Source organism: Pseudophryne corroboree, chromosome 5, assembly GCF_028390025.1.
Source record: "Pseudophryne corroboree isolate aPseCor3 chromosome 5, aPseCor3.hap2, whole genome shotgun sequence".
Classification (NCBI taxonomy): domain Eukaryota; kingdom Metazoa; phylum Chordata; class Amphibia; order Anura; family Myobatrachidae; genus Pseudophryne; species Pseudophryne corroboree.
The window spans coordinates 654,402,802-654,423,747 of record NC_086448.1 but is presented as its reverse complement, the minus strand read 5'-3'; the positions used below and the strand labels follow the sequence as shown (position 1 = coordinate 654,423,747).

The window sequence follows — 20,946 nt, the reverse complement described above, 5'->3', positions numbered from 1 at the left end:
TATCAAATAGACAGCATACAAAATCTATTACCGTTGGTATTATGCTCCTGACAGACTCAATGGACTCTTCCCGTCCTCTTCTCCGAATTGCTGGAGGGGATGTGGCTGCAGAGGCGCTATGATCCATATATGGTGAACCTGCCCGATCTTTGTCCCCTTTTTGGACTTGGTTCATGCCCCCTGGACTCCCTTCTGGAAACCCCAGTGCCGAAAGATCCCTGGATTTTTCTACTGTGCTATCCGCTTCCTATACTGTTATCTTGTAATTTTTACTTTTTCTGTCTTTTCTCTTCTTCTTTCCTATTCTTATTCTTCATTTGAAAGCTTTCTGTATATATGTCATTATGAGACTGTATCGTGGTCTCCCCCCCTTTCTCCCCCTACCCCTCCTCACCTCCCTTCGCCCCTTATTACCAATTTGATATTTTCCTGAAGTTGTTTCTTGGTTTATATTTTTCCTTAAAATAATATGGTCAATATTGCCCATCCTTTTTGTATCATGTTTCTATTCTGTCTGACCATACAAAATACAGAATGAAAAAAAAAAGTACAAAAAAAAGTGGGGTTTTAGTTCATGAATTGATCAATGCATTTAAGCTTGCAGCCCAACTTCAAGAGACTCCATTTCACTGCAAGTTTTACTCTATCACTCAGAATAATGAACCTGGTAACCTCTATCAATTAAACTTAAGGTATGCTAACTGGTTTAAGCTCACCTGCCAACTGATTTATGGCTTTTGAAGGCGAGACAGTCACCAAGTATAGCTGTTACAAAACTACTAGGAAAATAGCTGACACAAGTTAAAATAAATTAGCTTACATAGCGGTGCATGAGAAGATGTGATCACAAAAAGATTAATTAAACAAAATTAACTAAAATACTCTAAGGACAAAAGTATTTGTATGTCTGACCATTACACCAATAGGGACTATAATGACATTGTATTGAAATACATATATTTTAACATGGAGTTGGTCCCCTTTTTGCAGCTACAACAATTTCCACTCTTCTTCGAAGGCTTTCCACAAGATTTTGGAGTGTTTCTGAGGGAATTTGTACTTAATCATTTTATAGAGCATTTATCAGGTCAGGCACTGATGTTGAATGAGTAGGCCTGGCTCACAATCACCGTTACAGTTCATCCCAAAGGTGCTCAATCGGGTTTAGGTCAGGGCTCTGTGCAGACCAGTTAAGTTCTTCCATACTGAACTCATCAACCCATGTCTTTATAGTCCTTGCTTTGTGCACTGGGGCACAGTCATGTTGGAATAGAAAAGGGCCTTCACCAAACTGTTGCCACAAAGTTGGAAACATAGAATTGTTCAAAATGTCTTGGTATGCTGAAGCATTAAGATTGCTCTTCACTGTAGATAAGGGTCCTAGCCCAAACCCTGAAAAACAGCCCCATACCACTATCCCTCTTCCACTGAACTGTGCAGTTGGCATAATGCAGTCAGACGGGTAACGTTCTCCCAGCTTCCGCCAAACCCAGACTTTCCCATCTGACTGCCAAACAGAGAAGCGTGATTCGTCACTCTACAGAACACGTTTTCACTGCTGCTGCAGTCCAGTGTTGGTGTGCTTTACACCACTCCATCTGACGCTAGGCATTGGACTTGGTGATGTGAGGCTTGCATGCAGCTGCTCGGCCATAGAAACAAATTCCATTAAGCTCCCGCAAATTCCATTAAGCTCCCAAACATTCCATTAAGCTCCCACACATGAATGCCAGTGGAAGTTCGGAACACTTCAGCAATGGAATCAGCAGAGCGTTGGCGACTTTTATGCATCATGCACATTAGCAGTCGTTGACCCTGCTCTATAATTTTATGTGGTCTTCCGCTTTCGTGGCTGAGTCGCTGTTCCTAAAAGCTTCCACTTTCTAATAATATCACTTACAGTTGACTGGAATATCCAGCAGGGATAAAATTTCACGAACCGTCCTATTGCAAAGTTGGCATCCTATCACAGTACCACGCTTGAAGTCACTGAGCTTTTCAGAGCGGCCCATTTTGTATCACAAATGTTTGTAAATGGAAACTGAATGGCTAGGTGTTTGATTTTATACAGTAGGAAAAAGTGTGTACAGGTGCGCTATCAATAGCTGCTGGTAATAGGGTGGTCTAGATCCCCGTATGTAAATAGAATAAATAGATAGGAATATACCAGCGCTGGCTGTATGTTATAAAATAACTATTAGGCTTGTTAAATTATAAAACATTACATTCATTGTCATAATAATTAATTTAAAACATTAAAATAATAATAAAATGGATAATGAGGTAACAATATATATTTAGTATGTGCCAATAATATAGCCACTGATCGCCCAGTTCTCCACTTGATATGGCTAGGGAACAACCTTAAAGTCTATTTAAACACACAAACAACAGCAAGAATAATGCTCAGGTCTGTAAACCTTTTTTTTTTTTTTTACCAGCGGTGTTGGTTGGAGAGAGCAGTCCCTTTGTTTCATCAGCTGGGATGTCCTTTAAATGCTGAGAAATGTCCAAACCACTGAAGCAATAGGACCTGTTGTGAGAAAGTAATCTCCTTGTAGGAGAACTTTAATTTCTCTATCGTCCTAAGTGGATGCTGGGGTTCCTGAAAGGACCATGGGGAATAGCGGCTCCGCAGGAGACAGGGCACAAAAAGTAAAGCTTTTACAGGTCAGGTGGTGTGCACTGGCTCCTCCCCCTATGACCCTCCTCCAGACTCCAGTTAGATTTTTGTGCCCGGCCGAGAAGGGTGCAATTCTAGGTGGCTCTCATAAAGAGCTGCTTAGAGAAGTTTAGCTTAGGTTTTTTATTTTACAGTGATTCCTGCTGGCAACAGGATCACTGCAACGAGGGACAGAGGGGAGAAGAAGTGAACTCACCTGCGTGCAGGATGGATTGGCTTCTTGGCTACTGGACATGAAGCTCCAGAGGGACGATCACAGGTACAGCCTGGATGGTCACCGGAGCCTTGCCGCCGGCCCCCTCGCAGATGCTGAAGCAAGAAGAGGTCCAGAATCGGCGGCTGAAGACTCCTGCAGTCTTCTAAAGGTAGCGCACAGCACTGCAGCTGTGCGCCATTTTCCTCTCAGCACACTTCACACGGCAGTCACTGAGGGTGCAGGGCGCTGGGGGGGGGGCGCCCTGGGAGGCAAATGTAAACCTATATAAGGCTAAAAATACCTCACATATAGCCCCCAGAGGCTATATGGAGATATTTAACCCCTGCCTAAATACAATAAATAGCGGGAGACGAGCCCGCCGAAAAAGGGGCGGGGCCTATCTCCTCAGCACACAGCGCCATTTTCTCTCACAGAAAGGCTGGAGAGAAGGCTCCCAGGCTCTCCCCTGCACTGCACTACAGAAACAGGGTTTAAACAGAGAGGGGGGGCACTAAATTGGCGATATAAATATATTAAAGATGCTATAAGGGAGAAACACTTATATAAGGTTGTCCCTATGTAATTATAGCGTTTTTTTGGTGTGTGCTGGCAAACTCTCCCTCTGTCTCTCCAAAGGGCTAGTGGGGTCCTGTCCTCTGTCAGAGCATTCCCGGTGTGTGTGCTGTGTGTCGGTACGTGTGTGTCGACATGTATGAGGACGATGTTGGAGGAGGCGGAGCAATTGCCTATGATGGTGATGTCACTCTCTAGGGAGTCGACACCGGTATGGATGGCTTATTTAGGGAATTACGTGAGAATGTCAACACGCTGCAAGGTCGGTTGACGACATGAGACGGCCGACAAACAATTAGTACCGGTCCAGGCGTCTCAGAAACACCGTCAGGGGTTTTTAATAACGCCCATTAACCTCAGTCGGTCGACACAGACACAGACACCGACACTGAATCCAGTGTCGACGGTGAATAAACAAACGTATTCCTTATTAGGGCCACACGTTAAGGGCAATGAAGGAGGTGTTACATATTTCTGATACTACAAGTACCACAAAAAAGGGTATTATGTGGGAGTGAAAAAACTACCTGTAGTTTTTCCTGAATCAGATAAAATAAAATAAAGTGTGTGATGATGCGTGGGTTTACCCCGATAGCAAATATTGGCGTTATACCCTTTCCCGCCAGAAGTTAGGGCGCGTTGGGAATGAATAAGGCGCTCACACGCTTATCAAGTGGCGTTACCGTCTCCAGATACGGCCGCCCTCAAGGAGCCAGCTGATAGGCAGCTGGAAAAATATCCTAAAAAGTATATACACACATAAGGTGGTTATACTGCGACCAGCGATCGCCATCAGCCTGGAGATGCAGTGCTGGGTTGGCTTGGTCGGTTTCCCTGACTGAAAATATTTGATTGATATAGAGCATTTAATAGGATGCATTATATATTTATGTATGCGAGATGCACAGAGGGATATGTGCACTCTGGCATCAAAATAAGTGCGTGATCCATATCTCCCAGACGGTGTCATGGACACGACAGTGGTCAGGTGATACATATCCCATACGACACATGGAAGTATGGCCGTATAAAGGGAAAGAGTTATTTGGGGTCGGTCCAACGGACCTGGGGGTCTCGGCAACAGCTGGAAATCCAACCTTTTTACCCCAAGTTACATCTCAGCAGAAACAGACACCGTCTTTTCAGCCTCAATCCTTCCGTTCCCATGAGGGCAAGCGGGCAAAAGGCCAGTCATATCTGCCCAGACATAGAGGAAAGGGAAGTAGACTGCAGCAGACAGCTCCTTCCCAGGAAAGGAAGCCTTCCACCGCGTCTGCCAAGTCCCCAGCATGACGCTGGGGCCGTGTAAGCGGACTCAGGTTAGGTGGGGGTGTAGTCTCAAGAGTCTCAACGCGCAGTGGGATCACTCGTAAGTTGACCCCTGGATCGTACTAGTATTATCCCAGGGGTACAGATTGGAGAGTCGAGACATCTTTTCCTCGCAGGTTCCTGAAGTCTGCGTTACCAACGGCTCCCTCCAACAGGGAGGCAGTATTGGGAAAAATTCACAAGCTGTATTTCCAGCAGGTGATAATCAAAGTACCCCTCCTACAACAAGGAAAAGGGTATTAGTCTTCCACACTATATGGTGGTACTGAAGCCAGACGGCTTGGTGAGACATAGTCTAAATCTGAAATCTTTGAACACTTACATAAAGGTTCAAATCAAGATGGAGTCACTCAGAGCAGTGATAGCGAACCGGAAAGAAGGGGACTATATGGTGTCCCTGGACATCAAGGATTACCTCCATGTCCAAATTTGCCCTTCTCAACAAGGGTACATCGGGTTCGTGATACAGAACTGTCAATATCAGTTTCAAAAGTTGCCGTTGAATTATCCACGGCACCCCGGGCCTTTACCAAGGTAATGGCCGAAAAGATGACTCTCTTCAAAGAAAAGGGCATCTTAATTATCCCTTACTTGGACGATATCCTGAAAGGGGCAAGTTCCAGAGAACAGTTGGAGGTCGGAAAAGAACTATCTAAAGTAGTTCTACGATAGCACGAGTGGATTCTAAATATTCCAAAAATCGCAGCTGTTTTTCCGATGATACGTCTGCTGTTCCCAGGAATGATTCTGGGCATAGTCCAGAAAAAGGTATTTCTCCTGGAGGGGAAAGCCAGGGAGTTATCCGACCTAGTCAGAAACCTCCTAAAACCAGGCCAAGTATCAGTGCATTAATGCACAGGAGGCCTGGGAAAAATGGTGGCTTCTTACGAAGCGATTCCATTCGGCAGATCTCACGCAAAACATTTTCAGGGAGATTTGCTGGACGAATGGTCCGGATCGCATCTTCAGATGCATCAGCGGATAACCCTGTCTCCAAGGACAAGGGTATCTCTTCTGTGGTGGTTGCAGGAGGCTCATCTACTGGAGGGCCGCAGATTCGGCATACAGGATTGGATCCTGGTGACCACGGACGCCAGCCTGAGAGGCTGGGGAGCAGTCACACAGGGAAGAAACTTCCAGGGAGTGTGGACGAGCCTGGAAAAGTCTCTTCACATAAACATTCTGGAACTAAGAGCAATCTACAATGCTCTAAACCAGGCGGAACCTCTGCTTCAAGGAAGACCGGTGTTGATCCAGTCGGACAACATCACGGCAGTCGCCCATGTAAACAGACAGGGCGGCACAAGAAGCAGGAGTGCAATGGCAGAAGCTGCCAGGATCCTTCGCTGGGCGGAGAATCACGTGATAGCATTGTCAGCAGTATTCATCCCGGGCGTGGACAACTGGGAAGCAGACTTCCTCAGCAGACACGATCTTCACCCGGGAGAGTGGGGACTTCATTCAGAAGTTTTCCTCATGATTATAAACCGTTGGGAAAAACCAATGGTGGACATGATGGCGTCTCGCCTCAACAAAAAACTGGACAGGTATTGCGCCAGGTCAAGAGATCCGCAGGCAATAGCTGTGGATGCGCTGGTAACACCTTGGGTGTACCAGTCGGTATATGTGTTTCCTCCTCTGCCTCTCATACCAAAGGTATTGAGGAGTATACGGCAAAGAGGAGTAAGAACGATACTAGTGGCTCCGGATTGGCCAAGAAGGACTTGGTACTCGGAACTTCAAGAGATGGTCACGGACGATCCGTGGCCTCTACCTCTGAGAAGGGACCTGCCTCAGCAGGGTCCTTGTCTTTTTCAAGACTTACCGCGGCTGCGTTTGACGGCATGGCGGTGGAACGCCAGATTCTAAAAGCAAAAGGCATTCCTGAAGAAGTCATTCCTACCTTGATTAAGGCAAGGAAAGAAGTCACCGCAAAGCATTATCACCGCATTTGGCGGAAATATGTGGCATGGTGCGAGGGTCGGAATGCTCCGACGGAGGAATTTCAACTGGGTCGTTTCCTACATTTCCTGCAATCAGGATTGTCTATGGGTCTCAAATTGGGATCTATTAAGGTTCAAATTTCGGCCCTGTCTATATTCTTCCAAAAAGAATTGGCCTCAGTTCCTGAGGTCCAGAATTTTGTCTAAGGAGTACTGCATATACAGCCTCCTGTGGTGCCTCCGGTGGCACCGTGGGATCTAAATGTAGTTTTAGATTTCCTCAAATCCCATTGGTTTGAACCACTTAAGAAGGTGGATTTGAAATATCTCACATGGAAAGTGACTATGTTACTGGCCCTGGCTTCGGCCAGGAGAGTATCAGAATTGGCGGCTTTATCTTATAAAAGTCCTTATTTAATTTTCCATTCAGATAGGGCAGAGCTGCGGACGCGTCCGCATTTTCTCCCGAAGGTGGTGTCAGCGTTTCACCTGAACCAGCCTATTGTAGTGCCTGCGGCTACAAACGACTTGGAAGACTCCAAGTTGTTGGACGTTGTCAGAGCTTTAAAGATATACATTTCAAGGACGGCTGGAGTCAGAAAATCTGACTCGCTGTTTATACTGTATGCACCCAACAAGTTGGGTGCACCTGCTTCTAAGCAGTCGATTGCTCGTTGGATTTGTAACACGATTCAACTTGCACATTCTGTGGCAGGCCTGCCACAGCCTAATTCTGTTAAGGCCCATTCCACAAGGAAGGTGGGCTCATCCTGGGCGGCTGCCCGAGGGGTCTCGGCATTACAACTCTGCCGAGCAGCTACGTGGTCAGGGGAGAACACGTTTGTAAAATTTTACAAATTTGATACCCTGGCAAAAGAGGACCTGGAGTTCTCTCATTCGGTGCTGCAGAGTCATCCGCACTCTCCCGCCCGTTTGGGAGCTTTGGTATAATCCCCATGGTCCTTTCAGGAACCCCAGCATCCACTTAGGACGATAGAGAAAATAAGAATTTACTTACCGATAATTCTATTTCTCGGAGTCCGTAGTGGATGCTGGGCGCCCATCCCAAGTGCGGATTATCTGCAAGACTTGTACATAGTTATTGTTAACTATTTCGGGTTATTTTGTTTAGGGAGCCATCTTTCAGAGGCTCCTCTGTTATCATACTGTTAACTGGGTTTAGATCACAAGTTGTACGGTGTGATTGGTGTGGCTGGTATGAGTCTTACCCGGGATTCAAAATCCTCCCTTATTGTGTACGCTCGTCCGGGCACGGTACCTAACTGGAGTCTGGAGGAGGGTCATAGGGGGAGGAGCCAGTGCACACCACCTGACCTGTAAAAGCTTTACTTTTTGTGCCCTGTCTCCTGCGGAGCCGCTATTCCCCATGGTCCTTTCAGGAACCCCAGCATCCACTACGGACTCCGAGAAATAGAATTATCGGTAAGTAAATTCTTATTTTGACTGCTCGTTTTTGTATTCTATGTATGCTCCATCTATCTAGCTAGGTCTGTTTAATCATTGAACAAGGGTTATAAGTAGTGTCCTTCCTAAATAACGTAAACCTTCGGAGTTCGGGCAGAGACACTCATAAACCTTTCTTCCACATATATTAGTGAGGTCTTTATCTGCAATGTGTGAATAGCCATTGTCTGACTGTTCCTGATTATCTCTGAACTCCATAACTACTAGAACTTTGATTTTTCTCTGACTTTAACAAACTGATCGGCTATTCCTGGGATCCTATAAGGAAATCACTCCTTCCTACAGAACCAGTTCCAGTCCCACACTCGACGACTCATAAAAAAACCTTGCAAAAATAGAATATCCTGAAAGAAAATGTTTGTCAGCGGGAAAGAGAGAAAAGAGAAATAGAACAAAACAACTCTTGTTCATAACAAATCAATTACAATGACTGGTCTTTCTGTAATCCTTTAGTACGCTCAGGTAGTGTTCAACAGTGCCGCCTCTCAGTCTTCATGGAACAGAGTCTCTGGTGATACTTTTGCGATCTCTTTGCCTTGCTCTTTGAATACACAGTTCACTTGGAACACACAGTTCACTTTGCTCTCCACCTTGCTCTTTGAACACACAGTTCACTTGGAACACACAGACTCGATGAATGTGAGCAATAAACTACTTTGTCACGAGTTCTCTCCGGGTCAGCGACCTTCTTGCAGTGGGACGAGTGGACCCAAGTCTCTCTTTCGGCGACCTTTAGTGCTGTCAACAAATCTTGGTATGGTCCTTCCCACCTGTCTATTAGGCAACCTGAGCGTAAGAACAATCACACAGTCTCTTGGTTCACAATCAAGACAGTTAGCATTTGGCATACCAGCAATCAACAGTTTCTAGTTCTTTGTTAAGTTCTCAAATGCTGGCTCATCTCAATAAGGTACTGTACTGTCACCTCATTGGTGTATTTCTGATCATTGTGCGGATCAATCATGACATGAGGTTGTCTTCCAAAAACAACCAAAAAAGACACAAATACCAAAATAAAAACAAATTTCGAAGAGGGTGATTCGTTAATTGAAGATCTGGGAGTGGTTCCGAAGCTACATAATACTAGTGGCAGTATCTATGATCACAATAGTACAATTTCAAGCTCTGCTCCTACTTCTAGGGGTACCATTATCTACACACAAATTTCTGCACAATTTTCCTTTGCGGTAATCACAGCAGTATCCATGGAGGCAGGAAATGCCTCTACCCAGTTTGAGAAAACATCAGTGCACACCAATACATAACAATAATTCCTAAAGGGTGTTAACTGTACGAAGTCGATTTGTATTTCCTGAAAAGATCCGTCTGCAGGAGGGATATGGGATGGCTCTGTTGGTATTGATTTACCAATATTCTTCCTCAAGCAAGTAAGACAGGTCATTGCTCTCTTACCTGAATGAGAATAGAATCCTGGTGCACACCAGTAGGCTCTCATCAGCCTGCACCTACCCTCTTTGCCTAGATGAGTCAGACCGTGTGCCACCTCAGCTAGACATGGAAGGTATGCTCTGGGGGCTACTGGCTTACCGTGTCCACCTGCCCACAGTCCTGAGGACTCCTGGCCATACCCCTTTGTCCTCCAGACTGCCTCTTCCTGCAGGGAACACAAATTTTTGTATCTTACTTTAACTATCGTGTGTTTGCAATGTAGAGTACCATGAGTATAACTCAAAAAAAAAAAGAAAGAAACATCTCTAGAGGAGAGAGAGAAGAAGAAAATGAAAAAGAAAATGTCAGGTTTGCCATTCACCAACAGGCATATCAGTGTCTATACAAAATTTCCCTTCACCAGTATTCTTATTCTCCACCCTTTGTGCATGACAAGGCACACTGCAGTAATACTGGTGTCATCGTGCTGTTGAGATATACTGGGTTTGGGCAGAACTCTGAAGGACCTAGGCATGGGGAGTTTGAACTGTACTTGGGTCCATGTATTGTACCACCCTGTCTGAACGCAAAAGATGAAGAGGAAAACTGTAGAGAAACAGAATAGAGGTTGGTGACAGATGAGTTTGTGGAGGTGAAGAAGATTTTATAAAAATTTGACAACTGGATTGGGCACTATGGGGAAGTGATTCTCTACTTGGTCTACTCCCCTTAAAAAAAAATTTGTGTGTGTCTTATCTCTACTGGGACTATCCCAGCCATCAATCCAGTGTCCTGTCCATTCTAAGTTCATAGGGAACCCGGTATCTGTGAGTTAATGTCCTCTACATGTGATGGACATGCATCTAGAACAGTGAAATGTAACATTACTAAGTTGCATTTATTCTGTTCTTCCCATTAACCGAATCTGTGTTTTCTATATGGCTTATGATTCCTTACTATATGTCCCTTGGTCCCGTCTATGTGTTTAATAATGTGGCTTGTGTTTTCTGTCTAGGGGATCTATATTGTCTATGTGTCCTACTACTCCTACAATCTCTGGCAAAATGCCCTTCCTTCCTACAAGTGTAACATATTATTGACCATTAGGGATCTGGGGTTTGGACTGATGGGTCTTTCCTGTATGTGCCAGTATACTTACCATCCTCAACTTCTCCACCTGTTGTTCTCTGCGCCTAACACTATTCTTGTGATGTTCAATAGCACACTATCTAAGATTAGCTACTGTGACCCCTCCAATTTTGCAAAGAAGTCTGCACCCTGACACTCAATGCCTTATTGAGCCCGTCCATTTGCACAGAGACAGCCACCTCCCATTTGCCGAATTAGTGTTTACCAGTGATCTTATCCAGATGGAGAGTTTTCTATTTCTGTAAGAGACAAAAACAAAAAAAAGTTTAACAAGCTTCTAGGTCATGCGAAGTATTTCATTCAATCCTTCTCATCCCGTACTAAGGGTCTGTACATGGTTCAACAAACATTTCCAAGCTCATCTTTACTAGGGGCATTACTAGGAATGAATACTTCTTATATGGTAACTGAAAGAAATACCCAGGGGTTACCTTGTCTATGCCCGCTTTCCTACTGGCAAATACTAATGTGTGGACAGGTTTTTCTCCATTTCTGACGTTACTTTCTTGATTTTTTGTTGTTGTTTTATTTTTGGGTTTTACTATATATGTACACGAATGATACCATACTTACCTGTTCCACTGGTCTCAGCCACTTCCCCCACAGGCTACTGCTCTTCTTTTACCGGTTGGATACTCCTCTGGGTGCATGAGAAATGGCTGAAAACAATCAGGTCACCTTCTCCTCCTAAATAAAACTTCAACATTCATTAGTACATATATAGGTTACAGTCATATTTTTCATATTTTTATTATTTTCTATAGTTTGTATGCTGGCCGTAACTGCTTCCACATCTACATAAGGCGGTGTACTTGCATTCTCTTTTTTTTTTCTTCCTACTTATTTATTGTTGCTACAAGTTCAAACAGTTCTTATATTTCCATTCTTGTCTTATATAACTTTGGTTAAACATACCACCTGCAATACCTTAGGATCAAACTCGCCAACCCCTCTTGCTGTCACAGATTTAAACAATTTGTATGTCTGACCCTTTGTTTTCGGGATTTTATCAGACATATTCTTATCCTTAAGTTCTGCAATACCTCTGGTTCATAGCTTCTCACCTTAGGGAATGGTACCCTATCTTTGTCAGTCATACGTTCCCATTCAGACAAAAAGTCTTCAGCGTATGGACCATATTTCCCACACATAATACTTTTTCCTTTAAACTTCGCTGACCCCCTGGGCCGCGGCTCTTCAACCTTAAACCCTGGTTAAACATCCCTTACTTGAGCAACTGACTCCCATAATTGTGGGCCTTTTCCCACAAACACCAAAATACTCAATATAAGGCGACGGTGAAAGTTCTCCGAGCGCTTCCACCCGCTCACCGCCCACGTTGGCCAGTACTACCATACACTGTCGATAGCGAAGGCAATGTACCCAACCTAGGGCCCCTATCCAGGGCCGGTGCTAGGGTGTTCGGCGCCCCCCTGCAAACTATAAATTTGCACCCTCCCATATTCCTTTGGCGCGCGCCGGGAAAAGGGGTGTGGTCTCACAAGTAAGGGGCATGGCCACACAGTAGTACCCCCATTTAAAATTACGCCACAATGTAGCACAATCTTATTAATCTTATACGTAATGCCCCACCCGTAGTAGTAGCGTTCTTATATGTAATGCACCCCAGTAGTAGTAGTAGTGTCCTTATACATAATGCCCCCCAATAGTAGTAGCATCCTTATACATAATGCCCCCCCAGTAGTAGTAGCATCCTTATACATAATACCCCCCCGTATTAGTAGTAGTGTCCTTATACATAATGCCCCCCCAGTAGTAGTAGCGTCCTTATACGTAGTGCACCCCAGTAGTAGTATCGTCCTTTTACATAATGCCCCCAGCCCCAGTAGTAGTAGCAGCGTCCTTACACGTAATGGCCCCCCCAGTAGTAGCGTTGTTACACATAATGCCCCCCGTAGTAATAGCGTCCTTATACGTAATGCCCCCCCAGTAGTAGTAGCGTCCTTATACGTAGTGCACCCCAGTAGTAGTTTCGTCCTTATACCTAATGCCCCCCCAGTAGTAGTAGTAGCGTCCTTATATGTAGTGCACCCCTGTAATAGCGTCCTTATACGTAATGCCCCCCCCCAGTAGCGGTAGCGTCTTTATACGTAGTTCACCCCTGTAATAGCGTCCTTATGCGTAATGCCCCCCACAGTAGTAGTAGCGTCCTTATACGCAATGACCCCCACAGTAGTAGTAGCGTTCTTACATGTAATGCCCCCCCCCCCAGTAGTAGCGTCGTTATACGTAATGCCCCCCCCAGTAGAAGCGTCCATAAAGCGCGCGCACAGACATACCTCACACACACACAATTCACACATACATACACACACATACACATCCACCATATACACACATACACACACTTCTCTCTCACCCTCCACTTACCTAAGCCAGTCTCCCTCTGTACAGCAGCCTAGTCCGTGTAGCTCCGCCCCTTCTGTTCCGTTTAGCCACGCCCCTTCCGCCCCATGTAGCTCCGCCCTCTTCTGTCCCATACTCGGCGCTGTCACACAGGTGAGGGGAGGGAGGAAGCTTTTCATGCTGCAGGTGCCCGCTGCCAGTGCCTGTTATACAGTGACAGGCACAGCAGCAGCAGCAGGGGGGGACAGGACGGCGCAGCAGGGAAGGGATGCAGGGCAGGGGAAGCGCCTCTCCGTCCCAGTGCCTCCCTGCACTGCATCCCTTCGCTGAGCGGGTAGCGCCGGGCCTGCCCCTATCAGACCTTACAACACCATAATTTCTTTCGGCGGAAGTTCTGTTTGGAATATTTTCCTGAGAGAGGCAGCGAAAAATTCCTTTTCGGTATCTTTCAACTGGAATTGTTTACAGGGTGAAAAACAGAGAAATTAGATAACTATCCTTCACCCTTTCCAGTGAAGCCCACCAGGGAGATTTCCCGACGTTGTCAAAGAAAAACCCCTTTTGTCTATGCAATCACGTCTGCGTATGCTCTCCCACAGCGCATATGACACAATGGTATCACGTTGTGCTGTGCAGAACACACGGACATGCGATGCAATAGCACAGCCTATAGATACTAGTTATCTATATGCCCTACGATTGCTGTAGACCACCTAGCCTAGACCACTCCAGACCACTTTAGTTGTATGGGATACCACTTCAGACCACTTCAGTTCCTCATAACGCAAGGTAGCGAACCCTACGCCACTGGGCCTCTGCTAACCCGGTGTTACCACTTCAGACCACTTCAGTTTCTGGGTTCAGTTCCACTCGCTCCGCTTTCACTCACTCAAATACACTTTGGTTTTTCTGTACAGAAAATATTTTCATTCAGATAGGCAGCTTTACCCCAGAGGCAATACAGTTTTTTTTTAAACTAAATTTAGAGTAACCTGCTTTTGAAATCTGATAGTTGTGTGCTATTGTATTAAATGTCTACTATCCCACCTTTGAACTAAACGACACTATTGTATAATTTGTACTTAGCGCCCGCATTCTTACGCACTTTGCGCAAACACGCGACCATGCGTGTCTCTTACGCTGTGTGCGCAGTCCTTTACTTTGTCCGAGACACGTGTACAAAACCCTGCGTCCGCAATAAATCACACAGCTCTATAAATGTGAACAATACTAATTACTATTGCCCACTAGACACAACTTGTTCTGTATAAACTTTTATGCAGAACTGCGTTTGTGTCTTTACGCTTACTTCCTTAAAATAATGTTATTTCAGATTTACCTATAAATTTAACTATATAGCAACAAATGTATCCTATTTCACACAGATCTATAATGACTCTAGCAATAATCAATAATTTAAATGATATGATTCAGATTGGATAGCTATCTTGCAGAACATACACTGATATAAATATACACATAATTATAATAATTATATATATGTACCATTCACTGGTCTCTTGAGACTCATTTACCCATTCAGTGCTTCTAATTTGCATATCAAAGCTATGCTTTTGCCTGCCTGTAAAAGTGGTTTGTTTGTTTTTACTGCTAAGAAAAAGCAGTTACACAGGTTCATTTGCATTTCAATGGCTATCCTAAACTAGCAAGCAGATTTTAACTAAATCCTAGAGGTAATAAAGAAAGGAGAGAAAGGAAAAAAGTGACCCTTGTTGGGAGCACTCCCTCTTGGAAACAACTGTGATAGAGATTGTGTATAACGTATTTGATATTAAAACGTAACCTTTAATTCTTAATGAATAATATAAGAGTACACACCAAATATGTTTAAAAATTGATTAAATAATTTGAATCGTAAATTCGGGAATGCAACTGTGAACATATGGATGAAAAACCATATATATAAGGCAGACGTGCGGCACAAATTGCGGCAGAACCAAAGAATTTGCCCGCCAGGTGTTGATTACTACAGTAGGTGCAATAGCAAAGGTATTGCCATCAAACTAAACCTACAACACCTGGTATTCCTTAGTGGTCAACCACCTAAGTACTGACCAGGCCCAGCACCGTATTGCTTCCAAGATCGGACGAGATTGGGCATGTACGGTGTGGTATGGTAGTAGATTTAAAGTTAATGAGGCAAAGACCTGTAATGGGTATGCAGTTGTTAAATCCACCAAAGGCCTGGTTGTAAAAATGGGCAGATAGTCTCTTAAAAAAGAGACATATGTTTGACCATCATTGCACCAAAGTGTATTCCAAGTGTATAGGTATGCAGAGGTTTTAAATCATATGGTCAATCGGTTTTGCCAAAAAAAGCCGCCTATACGTTGCTTATTTTTGTGCTATGCAACATTAATCCCAGAGGATTTTTCACATGTGGTAGGGCAATAGTGAACCCTTTTTATTCTGATGACATGCCAGCAAGATTTGAGAGATATCAAAGCATAAATGTGTTGCAAGTGTAACTACAACTGAGAAAGCAGAGATCCTGAGCAATAACACATTTATGCTTTGATATCTCTCAAATCTTGCTGGCATGTCATCAGAATACATTACAGGTCTTTGCCTCATTAACTTTAAATCTACTACCATACCACACCGTACATGCCCAATCTCGTCCGATCTTGGAAGCAATACGGTGCTGGGCCTGGTCAGTACTTAGGTGGTTGACCACTAAGGAATACCAGGTGTTGTAGGTTTAGTTTGATGGCAATACCTTTGCTATTGCACCTACTGTAGTAATCAACACCTGGCGGGCAAATTCTTTGGTTCTGCCGCAATTTGTGCCGCACGTCTGCCTTATATATATGTTTTTTCATCCATATGTTCACAGTTGCATTCCCGAATTTACGATTCAAATTATTTAATCAATTTTTAAACATATTTGGTGTGTACTCTTATATTATTCATTAAGAATTAAAGGTTACGTTTTAATATCAAATACGTTATACACAATCTCTATCACAGTTGTTTCCAAGAGGGAGTGCTCCCAACAAGGGTCACTTTTTTCCTTTCTCTCCTTTCTTTATTACCTATGTAATAGACCCATGGGAGCACCATCGACAATCACCGTCTTTTTTCTACCTAAAAAAGAACCCTTTTTTGTTCAATGGTAGATGGTGATCAATTCCGGAAGTTTTTCTGGTTCGTCGGTTTTTCCTGGAAACACATATCAATTACATATCTATTCAATTTCACTTAGTCTTGTGCGGCATCCTTAATCCAACCCCTTATCACTAAATCCTAGAGGTAAAAGAAAAAAAAACTTTTTTTATATCTATGTGTAACTCTTACACTAAGTATTCATCTCTTAACTCTCACTATTTGTAATTGTCTATGGCATGGGTTAAATAAATGCATTGGTAACTCATAAATGGTGTCTCATGTGACCAAGGAAAGCTGATTATTCTGAGCAGTGAAAATCAGCCATTTTGAAAAAATGACCTTCCCAAAATGGCCGCTGCTCCTCCCCCTTCCACATCCATGAGTATTACACAAAATGGTGGACAGGCCATGTGGTTAGTCCAAAATGGAGGACAGACCATGCGGCTTCCTTTGTCACAAAGAAGTCACACATCATACAAGCACCAGAAGTTATTTTAGGCCTGAGTTAAAAAAAACAACTATATCAAGGCTATGCAGCAACTTTTAAATGTACTTTTAACCCTACTTAACAGATAAGCAATCCAATCTGAATCAAACACAATATGACTTATTTGAACCTTGTTTTGCAACAACAAAAATACATTTTAGCATCTTAAATATTATGAGAAACGCATTGTCCCTTGAATTTCATATCAGCGGCTTACTGATAACACAACAATACATCAACGTGGATGTTATTTTCATCAGCTTTTCGATGCGTCCATCGGAGCAGGATAATTACAGCCGCGTTTGTAATGTACAGTGCATCATTAAGAACGTGATATCGCGGACCAGCCCCCATCTAAGAATGCCAAATTGATTTCTCACAAATATTTAAAATGCCCGCTCTAATATATATTGCAGACGCCAGGCGCATCTTATTACCATATACGATAAAAGTGCGCTGTACATCGCAAAACACTGTATCCCATAAGAGAAAACAATACACCCACACATTATCTGAGTTTCAAAGCTCTTTGAAGTATATATTTTCTATTAAAAGGATATGGATTCAATATGTATTACAAAGTACAGTATACCTATAGTTACATGGTTACACTCACACAGTAAGCAGTTAAAACATACAATTACATACAGTTTCATACAGTTTCAGTTACATGCCAGCGATACAATTACCATATCTTTCTCATATAAATTTGTCCCTCCATATGACTCTCTCTCTCTCTGTAAAATCATGCAAGACCTCCATCATCGTCTCAGACCTTACAGCCACTCTCAGACCAAAACAAAAACTACTTTCCTGTGTGACCAGCAAAATGTGTTAACTAGTTTCTGGGGGAGGGGTTCATGATGAGTCACTATTCTCTTTGTATATGCTGATCAGGTTCAGCCTTGAAGACATCCAAAGGGCTGGCCTGAGTTCCCTGTCCACTGTAACATTCATTGTTCTAACAAAAGTGATTTTAGCTTTTATACATGTAATCATAACTATTCGCTGCAATGTCCTACAACTTCATAACAAGTATCAAATTAATCTACACATTAAGCTGGTTGTTTTAATAGTAAATATGACAGGTCTATCTTGCTTCGTTCAAATAATACACATTCATGACATTAATTCATTAGATAATTTTAAATCATCATGATGTCTGGCGCGTGATATTATTATAATTATGTACTGTATGAAATAAGTGTCAAATCCATCTCTGTGGCATGTCCGTGTAAATGCGTGTGTTACCATATATGGCTGTGCTCGCTGCGTGTATTTGCAAGTATCGCGACTTAAATGTATGTAGTTTGTATGTTCTCTTTATGTAATATTTTTGACTTCGACACCTCATCCCGGTGAAAACCTTCTGATTGGTGTTTAGTTGTTTACAGTACACAGGTGAAGCTGATACAAGTAAATATATTTATAGAATTCAGATTTCTTTGCTTGCCATCTGTAAATTCTGATGTCATCATTGTAAAGTCTAAATGATGAGTTCTGAAGTTATAAATCAGTGTTTGTTAACAGGGGCAGATTGGCCCAGCGGTGAACTGGGATAATTTGCCTGTCGGCCAGGCACCGTCCTCTACTTAGTGGCCATGCTCCCAATTGATATATGGTAACTCAGCCGACTTGGAGGTGCCCCAGTCCTCTCTCCAGCTAGCGGGCACTAGAACCCTTCGGCGGCTGGTGGGTACTAGGTACACCAGTCCTCCCTCTCTGTGCTGCCTCTGTAAGGAAGGGAAGCCCGCGCCGCAGCAGCCAATGGGTATTAGCAGCCTCACTCATCTTCTCTCTGTCCCAGCATGAACAGGCTGTGACTTGCACTGTGTCCTCCCATCCGGCAGCAGCGGGCCAGTGGCTTACACTGTGTGTCCCCTGCTCTCGCACCCAGCGGCTGTGGCTTGCACTGTGCCCCACACTTTCCCACCTGGTGGCTGCATTCAGGGAGACAAGGGACACACATCATGGGAAGTCGAATCCGTCAGCATCAGTGTGTCTGTATCAGCATCTGTCTGTGTGTCAGCACCTGTCTGTCAGCTTCAGTGTGCCAGCGTCTATGTGTCAGCATCTGCCTGTTTCAGCATCTGTCTGTGTTTCAGCATCTGTCATCGTCTGTGTGTCTGTGTGTCAGCATCTGTCTGTGTGTCAGCATCTACCAGTGTCAGTGTGTTTGTGTGTCAGCCACCTAGACACAGTATCCCCATCCCAAACCCAGGGACATAAACTATCCACTCCATTTTATTATTGTGGATGCCAATGCACTTGTATATCTACTATGTGGGGGCCAATGTGCTTGTTTAATTTCCTATGAGGACATTTTTTTTATTGTTCACTGCGGGGGGCAATTATTATTATTATTATTTTTTTCTCTGTGGGGGCCACTGTGTTTTTTTTTCTGTGGGGCCAATGTGTTTTAGTTTGTGTGTTCTGTGTTGCATTGCGCATGCGTCCAGATGCTGTTCGTACATATTTACAGTACGGATTCAGACGCACGCACCAAGAAGTGTATTAGAAATGTGTTGGGCTTCCCTAGGTGGTTACAGGGGGTTGGCTAACCAGATGCAGAGGAAACATAGTAAGCATGTGTTGCTGATAGTGGTTGTGTACCGAAATGCCGAATCACTCACATTGGAGGCCATAATCAGATGATCTGAGACCTAGCATAGGGCTGGTGAAAGTGTCAATGGTGCAACGAATGGTAGCATCTAAAGACGCACAAAGCATAATTGCAGCATCTGTAGACACTGGGAGGAGTCTTAGTCCTTACACATTGGGACACACGGCTGTACACCAGGCAACGGCATTGTAGCGGCATTAGTATAAAGTCATAGACGTAACTGCAGTAAAAGACGTAAGGAAGGCTGCAATTGCGTCCAAGTCAGAATCAAGCTCTATAAGGAGGGAGCCTGCCCCCTTTGACAGGCCCAACCCCCTCAACAGACCCCACCTCCGTTAGGGCTGCCTTCATCAATTTCCCGGGCTGGTTTTCCATCCCAATCCGCCCCTGAGTGTGTATATATACCGTATAAAAAGCTTTCATTCTGAGTGGTAGAGTAGTTTGGTTCATGGGATGATCTCCGATATTGGGCCTATTCTGTTTTTGCCTAATTGCTTCATAAGTGTTTCAAACCCCAAAAAATTGTTTAAAAAGCAGTTCTGAAGAAATAAAATTGTGTATATAATGTAAGTTTGTTCAATTTAGTTACACACACACACACACACACACACACACACACACACACACACACACACACACACATCAATTTTCCTCACTAAGAAGAAGTAATTTGACAGAGATCCTCGGTTTGTGGTTGCCACCCCTTCCCAGCAAGGTTATGTCCCCTTCACTGACATCAGTGGGGTTCTCGCAAGGTTATACCCCATCTCCGCAAAGCCACACATCCGTTTTGAGTGCAGGGGTTCTCTTGGCTGCACCAGGTGTCACCGACCCCAGTACCACCACTGCTCTATCTGTACCCCCTTTCTGCCATAATCATTTTTTATTTCACCCCCTCTGTCTCTACCAGCCACTGTGTTATATCCCCTCCTCCTCATATGTGTTCTCTCTCATCCACTGTGTCTCACATACCTCCACCTGTGTTCCAGTGATGTGCAGTCAGGCTTGGCAGCGGAGGACTTCACTGCTGTGTTCTCTCCTAACCACTATGTCACCCCCCGATGTTCTGTCAAAGCCACTGTGTAACCCCTCCCCCTCTGTGTTCTGTCAGTCACTGTATCACACACCCTCATCTGTGTTCTGTCGTAGCCACTGTGGTCACCCCCCCCCCCCTCTGTGTTCTGTCCCAGCCACTGTGTCACTCCCACCTGTGTTCTCTCCCAGCAACTGTGCCCCCTTCCTCCTGGATTACCCTCAGCCTGTTGAATGCAACATCCCCATAAATTTGCTCTGCATACCTGATCCAGTAGGTCAACAGAAGCTGCGGCCCCTTCAGAGCCTGTGGTGCATTGAGGTCTGCCACCACTGGTGTCCTGCTGGGCCAGCCTGCCTTTCAGACACCGTGTGTAAGTAATTCCCTTCCAGGTGCCCTGCAAACAGCTTTCCTCCCAGTTCCACCCGTGTGACACTATTGGCTTCTGAACCTCCCACTCTGCCCACACACTTACTACGCGGCAGCTCCTTTCACTGACAGAGAATATAAAGTATACCAGCGCTGGCTGTTTTATGAAAAATTCATTCAAGACGGCCTGT

General features: G+C 44.2%; 1 protein-coding gene and 2 pseudogenes across 2 annotated transcripts in view; 2 read left to right on the top strand and 1 right to left on the bottom strand.

Moving 5' to 3' along the window:
- LOC134928209 (ethanolaminephosphotransferase 1-like) overlaps positions 1-20,946 on the top strand; it is a 185,348-nt gene that overhangs the window by 46,131 nt on the left and 118,271 nt on the right. The window lies entirely within an intron of this gene.
- LOC134931566 (5S ribosomal RNA) lies at positions 15,142-15,260 on the bottom strand (annotated as a pseudogene).
- LOC134931565 (5S ribosomal RNA) lies at positions 15,719-15,837 on the top strand (annotated as a pseudogene).